General features: G+C 42.9%; 1 protein-coding gene across 1 annotated transcript in view; it reads left to right on the plus strand.

Moving 5' to 3' along the window:
• map7d3 (MAP7 domain containing 3) overlaps positions 1-20,579 on the plus strand; it is a 99,515-nt gene that overhangs the window by 13,387 nt on the left and 65,549 nt on the right.

Below are 20,579 nucleotides of genomic sequence, written 5' to 3' on the forward strand. Positions count from 1 at the left end.
TAAATGCACCCTAAGTATCCAGAAGTTGGATGTTCATCCTCCCCCCACCCCCTCCTGCTGAGGGAAAAACAGAATCCAATAATGCCCCGAGAAGTTCTGGTGTCCCAGGTTTCACTGGGCTGTGCTCCAGCGGTTTTACAATACAGGACTAATGATGGCTCTCAATGCAAGAGCAGAAATCAGCAGACATATTTACTGAGGCAGCGTCTGAGGTGGATAAGGTGCGTGGGCCATGGAGCATCTCAGAAATGTGAGTTAGTAAGGGAGGAGGAATCTATGTGGCATAAACTTTCAGCTGCTCTAATTATCTCAGGGCATGCCGTAACATGAATTTGGATTGAGATTGGGGTGATGAGAGGAGGAGATAGATTGTAGGCAGAAAGTTCAGGAAAGAAACAAAGAACTGGAATTAGAGGGTCAACAGTGAACTACAAATGCACAAGGTGATTTTACTAAGTCTGGTATGCACAGGAATGAGAACAGATTTGTAGAAACAGTTCAGCTGTTTGTGCTTTCCCAGATGCCGCTTGTGTACAGGAAAATGTACACTTCTGGGCTTGGTATGTAGTGAAGTGTGTAATAATGTAATTAATAATGCCGTGTCATCACATTACTCATTGCATCTGCTTCTAATGGCTTCCCAACTTCAATCCAAAACATCCAACAAAGTCCATGAGAGGGAGGCCTGGGCAGACCATCAGTAGAGAATAAATGGAGGCTGTCCATTCTGTCCCTATCAGAAGGGGCCAACTCATGCATTGAGTGTACTGTACCTTACACAAACTCCTTACTACGACAGCTGAGGGGTGCTGGAGCTAAAGGCACACACCACTACACTCATTCCTTCATGCCTCTGCATCTGCCCCTTCTGGATAGAAGCCTTCCCTTGGCCTTTCAGTTTACTCTTGCTCCATGCCTCCTCATTCTCCTGCTTGGCTTGGCACAGCTCCCAGTGCTAGCATCTAGTAGTTGTGTCGCAACATGCTTCCCCTGGGACCAAGCAGATGGCCTTTTCAAACTTAGTAGGTTCCTATGTTCCCTCGGTCCTCCAGGCTCTTCTGAATGTGGGCCACCTTCCTTCCCACCCATTCAAATTGACCTCCTAAAAATCGAGAGCTCTATGAACACAGTTAACTTAATGTTGTGTTAAAATGTCTTTTGAGACTATCTATAATCTTCCTTTTGATGAACAGCATTAATGTCCATGCTTCATCTGCACACCTTTTCAGTAATGTCAATGTTTTGAAGTTTAGAAAACCAGAGGGAAAATTTTCCTTTGCCCTCCCCAAAAGCTACCACTAATTGATCAGAAATGTGGATTCACACTGTACCTGTGAATACTAAGTTGTTGGGTGTAATAACTCAAAGGTATTATCGGATTATAGCTTAGAAGAAGGTCAGACCTGCTGAGCTGAATATGTAGGTATGGATTACTTGCCGTGATCTGGAGTGGGGGAGTATTCTGTTCAGGTTTCTGCAGGTCATACTCTGCCTCCTCTCTGGTGCACGGTCTATCTCCAGGTCCCATATCACTAATAGTAGGGTATACCTCCTTTCCATTCTCCTTGGTTCAGGTTAGTTTGCTTGGTACCTGCAATGGGCTATGTCTTTGGGTGTCCACTTTGATATTTGGGTAGCTCTGCTACTATTAATTTATAATGCACAAAGAACTAATCCTGGTGCTTGGTGACCTCAGAAATTGAACATTTATATATTTGCAAAAAGTTATATTTGTGTGCCTCATTGGTACCTTAGTTTCTTGGGTTAAATATTAAATTTTTATCTGGATATTTCTCTCTCAATTCTCCAAATTTTACTTAGCCTAAGAATAGGTAATTTAATGTCTAGACATGTGACATTTTTTGTTACATTGGGGCAGTAGTAATTAGTATATTATAGCTGTACTTCTCCTTAGGCAAGTGAGCTTATGTTAACATATTTCTGCCCCTTTGAAACTGTATAAATTAGTGGGAAAATGGGGAAAAGGACTATACAGCCTATTCCTGATAACTCATCACTTCTTGTACTAAAAAAATAATTACCCAATAATTTGAATTAAGCAACATAAATAGCATTGCAAAGTGGCAACTTAGTGGTTGAAAATATTTTAATTATCCAATAATTTGAATGAAGCAACTTTGAATTACGAGGAGCTGAACTTGGATTCCCTTGAGTATAGAAGGTTGAGTGGTGATCTGAACAAGGTGTTTAAAATGTTAAAAGGATTTGATAGGGTAGATACAGAGAAATTATTTCCTCTGGTGGGGGAATCAAGAACAAGGGGACATAATCTTAAAATTAGAGCCAGGTCGTTCAGGAGAGAAATCAGGAAGCACTTTTTCACACAAAGGGTAGTGGAAATTTGGAACGCTCTCCACCCAAAAGGCTGTGAATACTGGGATAATTGGAGCTTTCAGGTCTGAGATTGATAGATTTTTGTTGGGTAAGGGTATAAAGGAATATGGAGCAAAGGCGGGTAAATGGAGTTGAGGTACAGATCAGCCATGATCTAATTGAATGGCGTAACAGGCTCAAGGGGCTGAATGGCCTCCTCCTGTACCTGTGTTCCTAAAGCATCATGCAGTGGGTGATGCAGTTTTGCACCTGTGGATTTATTTTCTTCCTCTGAGTTTACAAGCAGCCAGCCAGTTGTGACAGGTGCTGAGTAAAGTCTATGCAGTTAGTTGCAGATGGGCCTGACAGCAAACTGCTCTCTGATCCAACAAATGCTGAGCCTTGCAGGAGGGGCTTAAAGGGGAAAATTTATTTTCAGAATGGTTGGTGATGTATTTCTGACCACTTGTCCAATTTCAATTGACAATTTACAATCCTGCTGTTGTCTATACAGGCTGTGTGTTTGTTCTCTCTTAGAGAACAATTAATGGATGCAATTCTGGGTTCGTTTAAGCTACCTTTGCTTAATTTGGACTGCATATTGTTGTCAACCAATGGCTAATTTTTGGTTGTGTGCTTAATCTTGTGCAATGAAACCCTTGGGAAAATCTAAGTTGTTCCCTTGATTGAAAGTTTCTCGAGACGAGGAAGCAATCTTGACATGCATTTGCTGAACTGAAAATTTATATTGCAAAGTGAAGCACTGTTCGCCATATAAATACATAGGTAGAACACATCATATAAGGTCTTTTATCAGTGATGAAGTGCATCACTATAAAGCCCAGGTTACAATTACTAATGCATAGCTGTCACCAGTACTAGATTCATTCAAGCATATCTGGCCCAACAAAGTATAGCCAGCAGCACACATGGCCCAATGTGCTTTAACAGTGATGCATTATGCAATTACATCTCCTGTTATGACTACTGGTCGAGAGAGGATTTCATACATTGAGTCCAAGTTCACCCATACTCTTTTTCATGAATGAAACTGCTTTACTTCAGTGATTATAATGGTTTCACTAAGTGTGGGTGAACAGCCTGCACTAGCAGGAAACTGGTTCTCAGCCTATAGAGGTAGCGAGACATTGGTGAGAAAAAATGAGTAAAAGGGAATTAGAAGCAAATGGTTCACAAGCTGGGTGATGATGCTCGTCATTATGCTTTATTGAAATCTTAGTAACAGCCCTGAAAACATACTTAGAGGACATTTAAGGGGAAGCTAGATAAGTACCGGAGGGAGAAAGGAATAGAAGGATATGCTGATAGGGTTAGATGAAGTAGGGAGGAGGCTCGTGTGGAGCATAAACGTCGGTATAGACCAGTTGGGCCGATTGGCCTATTTCTGTGCTGTAAATTCTATGTAATGTAATAAAATTTTCTTCAGTGTATTGCAGTCCAAAGTGCAAGTTTCTTTTGCTAATTGTCCCAATCCTACCTGTAATTCTGTGAAACCAGAGTAATTTGCTCCATTGGTTCTTTAGCAAATGCTTTTCAATATTTTATGTAGCAATCTTGCTGAATTTCTAATGCAACATTTTTCAAGGCCAATTTTATACCAGGTGTGATGTTCTGCATCAAGCTTCCATTTAATGTCCCTTTTATCATATCATTAAAGCGGTTGGACTGATAATTGGGTCTAGGTGCTAAAGTGTCAACTTATCATTGGGATATAGGTTTAAAACCAGCCCAAAGTGATAAAGTGATCGCCTTTGCCTGTAAGGGTTCTAATTAATAGTCTCAATCTACTGCCTAGCCTGTAGAGGGCTTCAGAAAAAAGCTGCCCATAATTTAGCACAGATCAGTGCACTTAGAGAGGCCACTAGGATGGCTGGTGTGGACATATCACACCGTTTCATTATTGGGATTAAGGCATACTTTACGTGTGAGGCAGTTCAGAGACGGGTCCCTGGGCAGAAGCCTGAGTTATGAGGAAAGACTGGAGAAACTTGAGATTTTCAGCCTTGAACCGCACAGGGCAACTTATCTTCTAGAGGAATAACAGATCGTGAACAGTACAGAAAAGATAGATTTGGGACACTACTTCAAATCAAACTAATAAAAGGCAAATTTAGGATTGATGTCAGAAGCTGATCTCACACACGGAGTGAGATTCTGGGTAGGCTGGTGAAGGCAAAAAAACATGTAATCATTCAAAAAAACTCATTGGCTTCTGTGATGGAGGGGTTATAGGATATTTCTGAATGGATGAGCTGAGATGAACCTAACTGGCCTCCCTCATCTGTATATCTATCTTGATTAATTGATCACTGGTTACCAAGAGTGCAGTACTGTTGCGTTCTGTGACGTGACACCTCTAACCTTGATGTACGTAAAGACTGACCAAAAAACAATTGTCTTAAAATTATTGGTGGCAATTGCTAATTAATTTACAGACTCAAAGCTGTAATAAAGTCATTGCGAAAACAGTATTTTTCTATTACATTCTTTCATTCTTCTCCCCCTTTCCTGCAGCTGACGTATTGGCTTGTGAAAAGGAGAGTCAGTAACCAGCGTCAGCAGCTGAAAGAGGCTTTTCATACAGAAGGATTTTGTTTTGAATTTGTTAACAACTCCTTCCAGGAGTTGAGTTAATCTTTTGGCAGTAAGGTGTTTCTTTTTTTAAAAAAAAGCTGAGCCTGTGTAACGTGTAGCCTATCCAAAATACCCACATCTATTGAGGAAACCTCCCATCTCTCCCCTCCTCAGTGGGTTTTCACTGCTGGTTCAATAAGAAATCCCAGTAATGTATTCCTATCCTTCTTTCATACTTGTGCTTACGGCCTCTATTCCTGATTGTACTGCATTTAAAAACACAATAGAGGTTCTGTATACACAGATACAAGGATGCAGAGCTGAGGGAGTCGCTCCATTCGCTGAGTTGGCGTCTCTACTTGGTATGTTCTGTGAAGTATGCATGCAGAGATTTAGTATTTCACCAATGAAATTGGTCCATAAAAGGGAAATAACCAAGTGAAAGAGCCTTGTTTTCTGGTCTAATTACTTATCAAAAAGTGATATTTTTGAGGTGGTGATAGTTTTCTGCTTGTAAACATTATAACTAATAGGTATATAAAATGCTTGCTCCTTGTCATCTAAAGATTAGTGTATAAAAAGCAGAATAAGATGCATACTTAACACTTGTTTAAGCACGCTGTTTCTTGGGCTCTGCTCGCTTTCCAAAGGAAGTATCAACAATTCTGGAGAGAGGTTTTGTCTTTTTATAAAGGGAGCAAGCCTGAGAGTTTGTATTTCAGAAACTGGCTTAAGTGTTTGGAAAGCAGTGTTGCACCGTATAACTTACCCCAAGATATGTAGTCCTGCAGTTGCAAACTCATTGCTGTTGAATTCTATGATTTCCTGATCTTTTCAAATAAGTTCTGTAGTTTGAATATCTTTAAACTGCTCAAAGTAAACCAATGAATTTTAGGCAACATTTTACTATAGAGTGCAGAACATTTACCTGTTCATCTTAGTGATCTGCAGGGGTAAAATGTGTACCTGATTAACAGAACTCGGAGACTGCCATTGCTCACATAGCCTCTGTAGAGATACAGGGATCAGTTTTACGGATGAGTGGGAAAGTGGAAGAGAGATGAGGGAAAAAATGAAACCAAACAAGAAATTGGGAAGAATTGAAGAAAAGTAGAAAATAGAGAAATTAAACTCAAAGTATGGCCCACTACTTGTAAAGAATATTTAAGGCAGTAATCCAATCTGAATTCGAATTGTCAGTTGAGCTTTGTTCTCACAGTTTACTGTCACCTGAAGCCCAGGATTGGATTGCGGTTCTATTATTCATCAATAGCAATCCAGTTTTAGCATCAGTTATAAAAAGACTCACCTGTCAGAGGGTCGGAGATTTTGTGGGGGAGTGGTGGGCATTAGGGCTGGAGGAAGTTAGAGATAAGGAGGGACGACGCCATGGAAGGATTTAAACGCAAGGATGAGAATTTTAAATTGGAGGGGCCATTGGGTGAGAAGGAGCAAATGTAGGGCAGTAAGGACGGGGGTGATGGGAGAGCGGGACTTGTGCGGGATAGGATAGAGGCAGCAAAGTTTTGGATGAACTAAAGTTTTGAGGGTGGAAGGTTGGAGGCTAGCCAGGAGAGCATCGGAATAGTTGAGTGTGGAGATGACAATATGTGAATGAGGGCTTCGACAGTAGTCTACTAATAGTTCAAAATTGTTTGTGTTAAAAATTGAATTATTCAATAATTTGAATTAAGTAACAAATAGCACAGAAAAGTGGGAGTTCTATGCTTAAATTTTGAATTGAGATAACTTGAATTAAGTGAATTTGAATGGAGTAGACTGCAACTCATTTACCCCCATTGTATAATTTCAGACACAATTGCATTCGGTGATATTGGAGGATGTACAAAGGGGACTAAATTGTGGTGCTTAACCACTGGTATTTTTAAATTTCTCCATTTTTTTTATAGAAGAGCAGCAGCAATTTTGAGTGTATTTCACCTAGCCTGGAGGATTGGTAGAAAGCAAATTGCAGTTGCATGAGATTTTTTTCTTGCCCTGAATGGGAAATTCAGTTCAAAGTTAATATTCTGTAGAAACAGCTGCCTGTTTAACTGCTGCCTTTAGCCGGATGTAACAGATTATATTTATTTTAATAACTAGTAATCTTCCATGACCGTGCTTGCAGAGGAAAAATGTCAGGGCCACCTAGACAGGGAGAAAGAATAAGTTTATATATATCTCTCTCTCTCCCTCACCTTCTCCCGAGTCTCTCTCTCCTGTGTGCTGCTTTTGCCCCTTCCCTCATTAGACCCACCTTGAGCAGAGTGCCCCTTCCCTCATTAGACCCACCTTGAGCAGAGTGCCCCTTCCCTCATTAGATCCGCCTTGAGCAGAGTGCCCCGCTCCGGTCAGACCCGCCTTGAGCAGAGTGTCCCACTCCGGTCAGACCCACCTTGAGCAGAGTGTCCCGCTCCGGTCAGACCCACCTTGAGCAGAGTGCCCCGCTCCGGTCAGACCCACCTTGAGCAGAGTGTCCCGCTCCGGTCAGACCCACCTTGAGCAGAGTGTCCCGCTCCGGTCAGACCCACCTTGAGCAGAGTGCCCCGCTCCGGTCAGACCCACCTTGAGCAGAGTGTCCCGCTCCGGTCAGACCCACCTTGAGCAGAGTGTCCCACTCCGGTCAGACCCACCTTGAGCAGAGTGCCCCGCTCCGGTCAGACCCACCTTGAGCAGAGTGCCCCGCTCCGGTCAGACCCACCTTGAGCAGAGTGCCCCGCTCCGGTCAGACCCACCTTGAGCAGAGTGCCCCGCTCCGGTCAGACCCACCTTGAGCAGAGTGCCCCGCTCCGGTCAGACCCACCTTGAGCAGAGTGCCCCGCTCCGGTCAGACCCACCTTGAGCAGAGTGTCCCACTCCGGTCAGACCCGCCTTGAGCAGTGTCCCACTCCGGTCAGACCCACCTTGAGCAGAGTGCCCCGCTCCGGTCAGACCCACCTTGAGCAGAGTGCCCCGCTCCGGTCACTGAGACACAAGGGAGATATTCAAGCGCTGGAGGAAGAGCAGTGAAGAGTCACAAGGCTGCTCTGTGATGTTACAGGTATGAGTTAATAGGAAAGACTGGAGAGACTTGGGCTTCTCAGCTTTGAGAAGTGGTCAGAATGATGATCTTGTGGAACTTTATCAGATTGCAAACAGGATGGAAAAGTAAATCTGGAAATTAAATTGCTTCCATAATTTGCTGTTTGCCTGCAGTATTCAAAGAGAATCAGGGAGTTCTCCCAATGTCCTTGCCAACATAAATGCTTCAATCAGTTTAATTTATCTCATTGCTGTTTGTAGGACCTTGCTGTGTACAAATTGGCTGCTGCGTTTGTCTACATGAGTGACTGCACTTCAAAAATAATCTAATGGTTGTAAAGTGTCTTGGGATGTCATGAGGACATGTTACGGTGCTACATAAATGGAGTTTGCTTTGTTCTTGGTGATTACTGTTTGCTCTTCACATTTGGATAGTCAAGACAAAAACGCAGGAATGATTCGAGACAGTTAGATCCTGTGGAGGGAGATTGTAGGTTCTGAGGGAAAAGGTTTTCAAGCTGAATGACCACCTCATCTGTACGTGAGGGAACAAATCTAAACTAAAAGGGAACACTACTTTAGAAAGTAACACCTTAAATCTTCTACCTTCTTACCGACTTTATTTAAAGAAAAACTCACTGGACATTGGCCAAAGGAGAGATGAGCGGGCACTTTTATTTTGAAAGAACTTTTTCTCTTGACCTACACCCCAACCTCTGGGGAAAAACAAGGTTGCTTTTTTTGCCTCTTTACGTTACAATGTCAAATAGAAAACAATTTGGAAACTAATTGGACCTAAGCATCTTGGTGTGCTGATTAGATACAGAAATCCCAGTGAAACCCAAAATGCCTGGTTTTGATAAATGTTTTACAAAATCCACACTGTTAATGACCAACCCTACTGCAGAGTGTGCATTTTAAATATGGGCTGTTCATGTTTCTTTTATTGAAATGACTTTCTTAAAAACCTGCATTTTTAAATATAGTTCTAAGTTTACTCATTCATTCGCTGGGAGATTTCTTTACTCTCCGAATGTGGATAATGCTGGCAAGGCTGCATTTATCATCCATCTCCCTAATTGTCCTTGAGACGGTGGTGATGGGCCGCCTTCTTGAACCGCTGCAATCCGTGTGGTGAAGGTGCTAGGTAGGGAATTCCAGGATTTTGAAGAAGTGGTCACCTAATCTGCGTTTTGTTTCCCCAGTGTAGCGGAGATCACAACGTGAGCAGTGAATGCAGTTTGGTAGATTAGAGCAAGTACATGGAAATAGCTGTTTTGCACAGAAGGGAGTGTTTTGGATCCTGGACACGTGCAAGAGGCGGTGAATGGGCAGCAGGTGTGTTTCCTCCGTTTGCACTGAAAGGTGCTAAGGGATGGGTGACTGAAAGTCAGGAGGATGGGGGTGGGGGGTGGTGGAAGATAAACCAAGTTGTCACGGAGGGAATGGTCCCTCCAGAAAGTGGAGGGGGAGGATGTTTGGTAGTGAGATCATGTTGGAACTGGCGGATGATGATCTGGTCAATATGGAGGCTCTGGTGGGGTGGAAGATGAGGACCAGGGGAACTCAGTCATGGTTATGAAGGGGGATGGGATCAGAGTAGGTACATGGGAAATGGGACAGGTGCAGCCAGGGCCCTTTTGATCGCAGCAGAGGGCAATTTTCAGCTGAGAGAACGGGGACATTTCAGAAACTCTGGTGTGGAAGATCGTCATCAGAATAGATTCAGCATTGGAGAAGACTCTGCTTTCCTATCTGTCTGCCCTCTGATCCCATTCCCACACTCTGCATATTTTACAGACATATCCACTCATTAATCAGCTGCAATGTCCTTTAGTGTGTGTATTTTTTGATAGTGTACTTAGGGATCCAGCAATTCTCAGTAGTGGGAGAAAATGCTAATAGTTAACACTTTGGGAACACACTTAAAATGAGATTACTTCCTGTTGACTCTAAAAATAGAAACACAAATGTTTCATCATTTCCGACTTATTGGGCTCTGTGAAATGCTTTGAATAAGGATCTGCTCTTGTGCCCTTCACAAAAATAACTCCCAAAAATTCTTTGAAGGGCTGCAAGAGCTGCCAGTTTGGTGGAGAGTAAACCAGCAGCTCAGCACTTTGTAAATCTTGAGACCAGAGACAAACTACATTCAGTTGTACAGCTTAAACATGGGCCGATATTAATGTGGACAGCTATGGACATTAATGTTGAAAAGGCTTCAGAGAAGAATGGTGAGAATTTTCCCAGGCCTATGAGATTCTAACATATGAGAATGACAGAGCTGAACTAGTTTTTACTGAAGGAAATTAGATTAAGTGGAAATGTGAACCAGCTCGCTCAAGAAGTATATAACACTTCATCACGTCTCCAAGTGCTTCACATACAATGTTTTACTGCTGAGAATGCATGCAATGCAATAGTTGTAATGAGATGAATGATCAGTTAATTGTTTTTTTGTTCGTGGGAGGAATATAGGCCAGGACACTGAGAGAATTCCCAGCCCCTCTTCAAACAGTGCCATGGGATCTTTAAGTTGCGCCTTTGTAATTGACGCCTATAGTGATGACAAATGGTTAACGCCATTTGCCCAATATAGGCAGCTGCCCGGGGGAGACAGACGGTGAAAGTAGTGGGGACTGCATTTGTAATTGTAGCAGTATGAGAGTGAGAGATTATAGATAAACCTTCGGAACTTAGGCTTAACTCCAATAGTAATTAGAGAACTCCAGAATTGAGGTTAAACCCTACTGTAATGACCAATAATATCAACACTTTCCCTACTGTAATGACCAGTAATATCAACACTTCTACTGTAATGACCAATAATATCAACACTTTCCCTACTGTAATGACCAGTAATATCAACACTTCTACTGTAATGACCAGTAATATCAACACTTCTACTGTAATGACCAGTAATATAAACATTTCCCTACCATTACTGACCAGTAATATCAACACTGCCCCTACCATTACCAATAATATCAACACTTCCCCCTACTGTAATGACCAGTAATATCAACACTTTCCCTACTGTAATGACCAGTAATATCAACACTTCCCCTACTGTAATGACCAGTAATATCAACACTCCCCCTACTGTAATGACCAGTAATATCAACACTAAGCATAACTTCAGTCATCTGTGTTAGAGCTGATCGAAGTTCCATGAGGGAGGAGTCGCTGGGGCTTAAGCTACTGATGGACGATGACTCCTTTTAGCTTTGTACTTTTAACAGTTACAAGCCTTTGTTATTTGAAGTATTTTTGTTTTAAAATCGTTCCATTGATTAAATCTAGAAAAAATTGTGCTTATATTTTTTTAACATGAAAAGGTGCAAAGTTACCTCCATCTGATTTCTTCCCTTTTTGATTAAAAGGTAAAGCTCCAAAATCAAAAGGCATGGGCCGAATGGCCTCATTCTGTGCTGTAACCATTCTGACCAGTATCTATAATTATAATCTAACCCTTCCTTGAAACACGCTGTGTAAACCATACTCAAGAAGCAAAAATGGGTACCATTGTAAGGGAGAGTGCGTTACTGAGGAAGTATAATGAACATTTCACCATTCATTACAAATCTGAGGATTAGCCACTGCGGAGTACTTGTTCAGGGACATAGCCGTTTAAAGAATTGTTGATTTCTTACAAACTGTTTCCATGGCGAATGCTACTGGATTTCCTTCCTTCCTGCCTTTTTAAAGCATACATTTGAGCTTCAGTTTGGTTGTACCGCTGCATTGCACTAAACAGAGAGACGTTAGGAGTGAATAGATTAACCTCACTGCACACACGGCATTTCTAATGTGGAGGTGTCTGCTTCTACCTCCCTGTGCTCTCATCCAACGTGTCTCACTCTGCATGCTGTACAGGCATCTATAGCTGGTGTAATCTGTCACCATATCTGACTCAGGCACTCAGTGGAGGGAGGCTAATGTGAATAATTAGAAATCTTAAAAGAATTCAATAAAATGGCAGCCTCAAGAAATGTGGGCATATTAACATTTCAGATAAAACAAAAACTTCAAAAATAAAGATTAATATAGTCGTGTCAATATAACCTTCCTTATTTGAATTTTAGTTTATTAAAAGTAAAAGAAACTAATTGCAAGTACCGTGCTCTGAATAACTGGACAGCAAGCTTGCTCCCGCTGCTAATGTCCATTTTAAACTAGGCATGTGACACTAGAATAGAGCTAGTGGCTGCTTTATAAATCATCTTTGCCTCTATCTTAATCTCTCCCTTAACATCGTGGCTAAGATGAAGACCTTGCTTTGTTCATGAATTTTTTCTGGAACACTTTCTGTGCTTTATGTAGTATTTAATTCCTGTTTGTCACTGATTTGTTTGTGTGGTTTAATAGATTCCTGTTTGAGGCAAATATGAAAGGCTTTCTCTGTTGCCTGATTTCTCTTTCCCAGTTAGTGGGTTTACTTTGTTCCATTTGCTGTGCGTGTTTTGGAAATTAAAGCTTTAGTGTCTCACTAGATGATGTGGATAGATTTTTCAGCACTTAATAAATAGGCAGATAACGGGTAAAGGATCTTAGGCCCAATAGTGAGTTTGACAAAGAAAGAAGGACGTGCATTTATATAACGCCTTTCAAGACTGTAGGGCATCCCAAAGTGTTTAACAGCCAATTAAGTACTTTTTTGTTTAAGTGTAATCACTGTTGTAATGTAGGAAATGTTTGGTTGGTGGAAAGGTATTTTGAATTGTCTCTCTTGTTTAAAAGAAATGATTAAAATAACTGCTTTGCTTTTTGAAGGAGAGTAATAGATTGTAAAATACTGCGAAGGCAACTGTATAGATTCCATGTGCAATTTTTATACAGCAAAAAAAAACCTGAAGGTGCATGAAGTTTATGGCAGTTTAGTCAGTTCATGTCTCAAAAAGGGGACTGTTGCTTAAAAGGAGAAGGGGGAGCTGAGACCAATTCTCCTCGCTCCCGGATTGACTTTCATGTATGTTCTGCTGATGCATCACAAAGTTATTGCAGGCAAGTGTCAGCTTGGCTCATGGTGAGACTTTCATCTGAGTCAGAAAGTCATGGGTTCAAACCTCCCTCCAGGACTTGAGCACATGATCCAGGTTGACACACAATGCAGTACTGAGGGAGTGCTACATTGTTGAAGGTATAGGAGATTGAGGGGTGATTTGATTGAGGTGTTTGATAGGGTAGATATGGAGAAACTATTTCCTCTGATGAGGGAAATCAAGAACAAGGGGACATAATCTTAAAATTAGAGTCAGGCCATTCAAGAGTGAAATCAGGAAGCATTTTTTCCACTCAAAGGGGAGTGGAAATCTGGAAAACTCTCCCCCAAAAGGCTGTGGATGCTGGGGGACAGTTGAAACTTTCAAGCTTGAGATTGATAGATTTTTGTTGAAGTTGTACAGGGCATTGGTGAGGCCACACTTGGAGTACTGTGTACAGTTCTGGTCACCCTATTATAGAAAGGATATTATTAAACTAGAAAGAGTGCAGAAAAGATTTACTAGGATGCTACCGGGACTTGATGGTTTGACTTACAGGGAGAGGTTAGACAGACTGAGACTTTTTTCCCTGGAGAGTAGGAGGTTAAGGGGTGATCTTATAGAAGTCTATAAAATAATGAGGGGCATAGATAAGGTCGATAGTCAAAATCTTTTCCCAAAGGTAGGGGAGTCTATAACGAGGGGACATAGATTTAAGGTGAGGGGAGAGATACAAAAGGGTCCAGAGGGGCAATTTTTTCACTCAAAGGCTGGTGAGTGTCTGGAACGAGCTGCCAGAGGCAGTAGTAGAGGCGGGTACAATTTTGTCTTTTAAAAAGCATTTGGACAGTTACATGGGTAAGATGGGTATAGAGGGATATGGGCCAAGTGCAGGCAATTGGGACTAGCTTAGTGGTATAAACTGGGCGACATGGACATGTTGGGCCGAAGGGCCTGTTTCCATGTTGTAACTTCTATGATTCTATGATAAGGGTATAAAGGAATATAGAGCAAAGGTGGGTAAATGGAGCTGAGTTACAGATAAGCCATGATCTCATTGAATGGCATAACAGGCTCGAGAGGTTGAATGGCCCACTCATGTCCCTAATATTCCTACGGTGCCGTCTTTCTGCTTTTCATATTTTTCTCTTTCCCCCAGCTTTGCTTTCTGCCCCCATAACCTTCCAAACATCCGTAGATATGGGGGTGGTGCCAGAGGACTGGACAATTGCAAATGTTACACCCTTGTTCAAAAAAGGGTGTGAGGATAAACCCAGCAACTACAGGCCAGTCAGTTTAACCTCAGTGGTGGGGATACTTTTAGAAACGATAATCCGGGACAGAATTAACAGGAGTTGGATGAGTGTGGATTGATTAGGGAAAGCCAGCACGGATTTGTTCAAAGGCAAATCGTGTTTAACTAACCTGATCAAGTTTTTTGATGAGGTAACAGAGAGGGTAGATGAGGGCAATGCCGTTGATGTGTATATGGACTTTCAAAAAGCGTTTGATAACGTGCCAATTGGTAGGCTTGTCATCAAGATTGCGGCCCATGGAATAAAAGGGGCAGTCGCAACATGGATACAGAATTGGCTAAGGGACAGGAAACAGAGTAGTGGTGTATGGTTGTTTCTCGGACTGGAGGGAGGCGTATAGTGGTGTTCCCCAGGGGTTGGTGCTGGGACCACTGATATATATTAATGACTTGGACTTGGGTGTACAGGGCACAATTTCAAAATTTGCAGATGACACAAAACTTGGAAGGGTAGTAAACAGTGAGGAGGATAGTGATAGACTTCAAGCGGATATAGACAGGCTGGTGGCATGGGCGGACACGTGGCAGATGAAATTTAACGCAGAAAAATGCGAAGTGATACATTTTGGCAGGAAGAATGAGGAGAGGCAATATAAACTAGAGGGCACAAATCTAAAAGGGGTACAGGAACAGAGAGATCTGGGGTTATATGTGCATGAATCGTTGAAGGTGGCAGGGCAGGTTGAGAAAGCGGTTATAAAAGCATACGGGATCCTGAGCTTTATAAATAGAGGCATAGAGTACAAAAGTATGGAAGTCATGATGAACCTTTATAAAACACTGGTCCGGCCACAACTGGAGTATTGTGTCCAGTTCTGGGCACCGCATTTTAGGAAAGATGTGAAAGCCTTAGAGAGGGTGCAGAAGAGATTTACTGGAATGATTCCAGAGATGAGGGAGTTGAGTTTCGTGGATAGACTGGAGAAGCTGGGGTTGTTCTCCTTGGAACAGACGGTTGTGAGGAGATTTGATAGAGGTATTCAAAATCATGAAGGGTCTAGACAGAGTAGATAGAGAGAAACTGTTCCCATTGGCGGAAAGGTCAAGAACCAGAGGACACAGATTTAAGGTGATTGGCAAAAGAACCAAAGGTGACATGAGGAAAATCTTTTTTACGCAGTGACTGGTTAGGATCTGGAATGCACTGCCCGAAGGGGTGGTGGAGACAGATTCAATCATGGTCTTCAAAAGGGAACTGGATAAGTACTTGAAAGGAAAAAATTTGTAGGGCTACGGGGATAGGGCGGGGGAGTGGGACTAGCTGGATTGCTGTTGCATAGAGCTGGCGTAGACTTGATGGGCCGAATGGCCTCCTTCTGTTCTATGATTCTATAATTGCTGATATTCATTCTGTATAACTCCCAATGGATGCAGCTTGCTTCTCATTAGAAGCTGCAGAACACTTGGCTGTGGGAAACTATTAAAGATGGATTGTATTGGGTGGGCATGGTTACAAATTAACTCAGGTCCTGTCTGCAGACCTTGTTACTTGATACGTTTTGTTCAATTCACACTTTGTAATCCATGCGACTGGCATTACTCACATTTCGAATGAGTGTGCTTTCAGTTATATCCAACAGTGCAACGACCCCAGTCTAACCCAGGGGCCCAAGTTATGTTCACTGCTTTATTCATTACTTTCTTAATTAGTTGCAAATGCCATTATGACCTATTTCGGAGTAAACTTAATCAAATAAACTTTAAATTCTATTATAACCACTAAATGTGCTTTGACCTATTCGTGAAACAGCAAGACCTTAATGTCTCCATTCTTGTAAAACTTTATTTGTGATTCTTGCTGGAATGAAAGGTTTAATTTATCGATTTTGGGAGTGTGGTGCAGCTTGTAAATAATTTCAGTTAAAGGTCCGGGGTCAGTCACTGGAAGCTTGTGCTTACTGTGTTCGTTCGGTAATGCATGTTGTTCATTTAATGTATTAGGTGTTAGCTTGGCTCAGTCGCTAGCACTCTAGCCTCTGATTCAGGCCCCACTCCAGGACAGGTTTACCCAGAGCAGAAGGAAATGAACTCGCCCGTCTTGAAACCAAGGGAACTATAACAGAATCTAGTCAGAGTTATCAGGATTCAGCACCTTCTGCAAAATGCAACAGCAGAAGACATACATTCAGCAACAGTCTTTTCCACTAGATTGATGCAGGGAAGAATCTTAGAGGAAGTAAATTTCTGAGGTAAAAGGACCCCAATCCCCACCAGGCTACATTGCTGACATATGGAGGATAAATGAATGGGGGAGAAAGTTAGAATATGTTCTTTATTTGGTATGCCTCGTTCTTGGGAAAATTACTTAAGATAATTGTCAAAAGATCCAGAGGTGAGATGAGGAGAATCTTTTTTACGCAGCGAGTTTCGAAAGGGAATTGGATAGAGTCATAGAGATATACAGCACGGATAGAGGCCCTTCGGCCCATCGTGTCCGCGCCGGCCATCAGCCCTGTCTACTCTAATCCCATATTCCAGCATTTGGTCCGTAGCCTTGTATGCTATGGCATTTCAAGTGCTCATCCAAATGCTTCTTGAATGTTGTGAGGGTTCCTGCCTCCACAACCCTCTCAGGCAGTGAGTTCCAGACTCCAACCACCCTCTGGGTGAAAAAGTTCTTTCTCAAATCCCCTCTAAACCTCCCGCCTTTTACCTTGAATCTATGTCCCCTTGTTAGAGAACCCTCAACGAAGGGAAAAAGCTCCTTCGTATCCATCCTATCTGTGCCCCTCATAATTTTGTACACCTCAATCATGTCCCCCCTCAGCCTCCTCTGCTCCAAGGAAAACAAACCCAATCTTCCCAGTCTCTCTTCATAGCTGAAGCGCTCCAGCCCTGGTAACATCCTGGTGAATCTCCTCTGCACCCTCTCCAAAGCGATCACATCCTTCCTGTAGTGTGGCGACCAGAACTGCACACAGTACTCCAGCTGTGGCCTAACCAGTGTTTTATACAGCTCCATCATAACCTCCTTGCTCTTATATTCTATGCCTCGGCTAATAAAGGCAAGTATCCCATATGCCTTCTTTACCACCTTATCTACCTGTTCCGCCGCCTTCAGGGATCTGTGAACTTGCACACCAAGATCCCTCTGACCCTCTGTCTTGCCTAGGGTCCTCCCATTCATTGTGTATTCCCTTGCCTTGTTAGTCCCTCCAAAGTGCATCACCTCGCACTTTTCCGGGTTAAATTCCATTTGCCACTGTTCCGCCCATCTGACCAACCCATCTATATCGTCCTGCAGACTGAGGCTATCCTCCTCGCTATTTACCACCCTACCAATCTTTGTATCATCAGCGAACTTACTGATCATACCTTTTACATTCATATCCAAGTCATTAATGTAGACCACAAACAGCAAGGGACCCAGCACCGATCCCTGTGGTACCCCACTGGCCACAGGCTTCCAGTCACAAAAACAACCTTCGACCATCACCCTCTGCCTTCTGCCACTAAGCCAGTTTTGTATCCAAAGTGCCAAGGCACCCTGGATTCCATGGGCTCGTACCTTCTCGACCAGTCTCCTGTGGGGGACTTTATCGAAGGCCTTACTGAAATCCATGTATACCACATCCACTGCGTTACCCTCATCCACACGCCTAGTCACCCCCTCAAAAAATTCAATCAAATTAGTCAGACATGATCTTCCCTTGACAAAGCCATGTTGACTATCCCTGATTAATCCTTGCTTCTCCAAGTGGAGACTAATTTTGTCCTTCAGAATTTTTTCCAATAATTTTCCTACCACTGATGTTAGGCTCACTGGCCTGTAGTTCCCCGGTTTTTCCCTACTCCCCTTCTTGAATAATGGTATTACATTAGCGGTTCTCCAGTCCTCTGGCACATCCCCTGTGGCCAGAGAGGTTCTGAATATGTGTGTCAGAGCCCCCGCAATCTCCTCCTTTGCCTCACACAGTAGCCTGGGATACATTTCGTCCGGGCCTGGGGATTTATCCATTTTTAGGCCTGCTAAAACCGCCAATACCTCCTCCCGCTCGATGTTAATATGTTCGAGTATATCACAGTCCCCCTGCCGTATTTCTATGTCTACATCGTCCTTCTCCATAGTGAAAACAGATGCAAAAAATTCATTTAGAACCCCTCCTACATCTGCCGGCTCCACACACACATTGCCATTTTTGTCCCTAATGGGCCCTATTTTTTCCCTAGTCATCCTCTTACCCTTAATATGCTTATAAAACATCTTAGGATTTTCCTTTATTTTGCTCGCCAGTGTTATTTCATGGCCCCTCCTTGATCTCCTAATTTCTTTTTTAAGTATCTCCCTGCACTTTTTGTACTCCTCTAGGGTTTCCTCCGTCTTTAGCCTTTTGAAGGGAAAAAGATTACAGGGGAATGGGACAAATTGGATAGCTCTTTCAAAAAGCAGGTAGATAAGGTGGTTAAAAAGACATATTGGATACTTTCCTTTATTAGCTGAGGCATAAAATATAAGAGCAGGCTGTGCTGGAACTGTATAAAACACTGGTTAGGCCAGAGCTTGAGTACTGCATACAGTTCTGGTCATCACGTTACAGGAAGGATGTAATTGCACTAGAAAGAGTACAGAGGAGATTTACATGGATGTTGCCAGGGCTGGAGAATTTTAGCAATGAGAAAAGATTGGATAGGCTGGGGTTGTTTTCTTTGGGACAAAGGAGACTGAGGGGAGATTTAATTGACGTATATAAAATTATTACGGGACTAGATAGAGTGGATAGGGAGGATTTATTTCCCTTAGCAGAGGTGATGTGGAGACGCCAGTGATGGACTGGGGTCGACAAATGTAAGGAACCTTACAACACCAGGTTACAGTCCAACAGTTTTATTTGAAAATCACAAGCTTTCGGAGCTTTCCTCCTTCGTCAGGTGTGTGAAGGTTTCCATATGCGGTGCTTTTATGGAAACCTTCACACCTGACGAAGGAGGAAAGCTCCGAAAGCTTGTGATTTTCAAATAAAACCGTTGGACTGTAACCTGGTGTTGTAAGATTCCTTACCTTACCAGAGGGGTCAGTGACCAGGGGGCATAGATTTAAAATAATTGGTAGAAGGATTAGTGGGGAGCTGAGGAGAAATGTTTTCACCCAGAGTGTGGTGGGGGTCTGGAACTCACTGCCTGAAAGGGTGGTAGAGGCAGAAACCCTCAACTCATTTATAGAATCATAGAAAATAGGAACAAGAGTCGGCCATTCGGCCCTTTGGGCCTGCTCCGCCATTCAAAACGATCATGGCTGATCGTCTTAACTCAGTACCCTGTTCCCGCTTTTTCCCCATATCCCTTGATCCCTTTAGCATTAAGAAATATAATGTATCTCCATCTTGAATATATTTAATGACTTGGCCTCCACTGCCTTCTGTGGTAGAGAATTCCACAGGTTCACCACCCTCTGAGTGAAGAAATTTCTCCTCATCTCGGTTCTAAATGGCATACCCCGTATCCTGAGACTGTGACCCCTGGTTATGGATTCCCCATCCATTGGGAACATCCTCCCTGCATCTAGTCTGTCTAGTCCTGTTAGAATTTTATATGTTTTGATGAGATCACCTCTCAATCTTCTAAATATAGGCCTAGTCGACCCAATCTCTCCTCATACGTCAGTACTGCCATTCCAGGAATCAGTTTGGTAAACCTTCGTTGCACTCTCTCCATGGCAAGGACATCCTTCCTCAGATAAGGAGACCAAACTGCACACAGTATTCCAGATGTGGTCTCACCAAGGCCCTGTACAACTACAGTAAGACATCCCTGTTCCTGTACTCAATCCTCTTGCAATGAAGGCCAACATACCATTCGTCGTCCTAACTGCTTGCTGCACCTGAATGCTCGCTTTCAGCGACTGTTGTACAAGGGCACCCAGGTCTCGTTGCACCTCCTTTTCCCAATCTATCACCATTCAGATAATCTGTCTTTCTGTTTTTACAACCAAAGTGGATAACCTCACATTTATTCACGTTAAAAAGTACTTGGATGTGCACTTGAGGTGCCGTAACCTACAGTGCTGCGCACCAAGTGCTGGAAAGTGGGATTAAGCTGGATCGCTCTTCTTCGGCCGGCACGGACACGATGGGCTGCATGGCCTCCTTCTTTGCCACAACTTTCAATGGTTCTGTGAAAGAGCTGGCGCAGGCATGATGGGCCGAATGGCCTCCCATGCTGTATCATTCTGTAAATTCTTGGCCTTCTCTCTACGCGTGTCTAGAATGTTATACTGTGAAATGTTATCCCTGGCGTATAGGCATTGTTCTGACTGCCTCTAGCAAAGAACTGAGGATCACTCAACGCCTGCGTTTACTTAGTGTGGAAGCCCAGGTCTTGTGAACCTGCCAGAA

This window comes from Heptranchias perlo, chromosome 15, assembly GCF_035084215.1.
Source record: "Heptranchias perlo isolate sHepPer1 chromosome 15, sHepPer1.hap1, whole genome shotgun sequence".
Taxonomy (NCBI): domain Eukaryota; kingdom Metazoa; phylum Chordata; class Chondrichthyes; order Hexanchiformes; family Hexanchidae; genus Heptranchias; species Heptranchias perlo.